The following is a 1,259-nucleotide window of genomic DNA, read 5'->3' as shown; positions in this document are numbered from 1 at the left end:
AGGTCTGAGGAGCCCCTGCTCCTGCAGCAGCGTGTGGGGCTGGGCCCCGGGCCCCCCCCCTCAGCTGGGGGGAGCACAGCCCTGGCCGCAGCCCCAACCGCTGCCATCCCTCGTGGCCCCACTGGCTCCAGCGAGTAAATCAGGTGCAGATGTGGAGGCAAGGCTGGGCGCCTGCTTGCGATTAGGGGCTGGGAGCATTGGGGTGGCCCCGTTTCTGCCTTGCAGCCCCCTGCCGCAGCCACACTATTCCCATGAGAAGTCCCCAAATGCCCCGTAGGGAACAGGGCTGGCAGGCAAAGCTCCTGCTTGCTCAGCCCCTGTATGGGCACCATTGTGCCCGGCCCAGCACATGGTGTGTGCCGTGTCCCCAAGGGGAGCGGTGCCCGCCCTGGCCCTGTGCACCCCGTTCCCTGTGCCAGCTGCAGCCCTGGTGCTACCCAGCACAGCTGGGATGGGCAGGGGCGGCGGGACTGAGGCATGGTGCTGCCAACTCTGTGCTGCCAGGCCAGCCCCAGCCCCACGTGCCCAAATCTGTGGTTGCTTCTGCACCATGCTGGGGGCTTGGCCTAAGCTCGGCGCCCCAGTGTCCCCATCCTGCAGCCCCCGCGCTGGGCCCCATGTTCTCACCTCCCCAGAGGGAGCAGCAGGGTTCATGTTTGCCAAGTTCTGCCTGGTTAAACCTTAACTGGGCCAGGTTGCTCCATCGGTCCCTCCCTGCCGAAGATAAGGATGGGCAGGCAAGCTGCCCTGAGCCCAGCTGCTCTCCTCCCTGCAGAGCATCCTGCCCAGCCTGGGGTGGGCTGCCTACCCCTCCAGCTCGGCCCCTGCCCACCTTGGCAGGTCCCTGCTGATAGAAGGGCAGCAGGTCATGGCCGGGGCTGGAAGTCACCATGTGTCAAGGTCGGCAGGGCTGGACGGAGCTGGGAGCCCTTGTGCTGGGGCAGCCCAGGACCCCTATGCTCCAGGGCTGGCCCGTTCCCTTGGTGCCCAGGGGTTTGTATCACCCCAGCAAATGGCATGAGCTTGGTCAGCCTCAGCCCCCAGACCCCTGCACATATGGGGTACAGGGAGCCGGGGAGCCTGCACCCCAAACAACAGCCGTTCAGGGGAGGCCAAGAGAAACTTCCAGGAGGAAAGAGCCCCCCGGGCCCTGGCCCCCCCAGGAGCCACCGTGCCGCGTGCACTCACGCTGGCCGCAGGTGCCACCACAGCGGGAGCGGCGGGGGGGGCCGGGGCCCGGGCCAACGGGGGCGCGGGGT

This window comes from Egretta garzetta, unplaced genomic scaffold, assembly GCF_000687185.1.
Source record: "Egretta garzetta isolate BGI_Z169 unplaced genomic scaffold, ASM68718v1 scaffold1257, whole genome shotgun sequence".
Classification (NCBI taxonomy): Eukaryota; Metazoa; Chordata; class Aves; order Pelecaniformes; family Ardeidae; genus Egretta; species Egretta garzetta.
Note: the sequence above shows the minus strand (reverse complement) of the source record.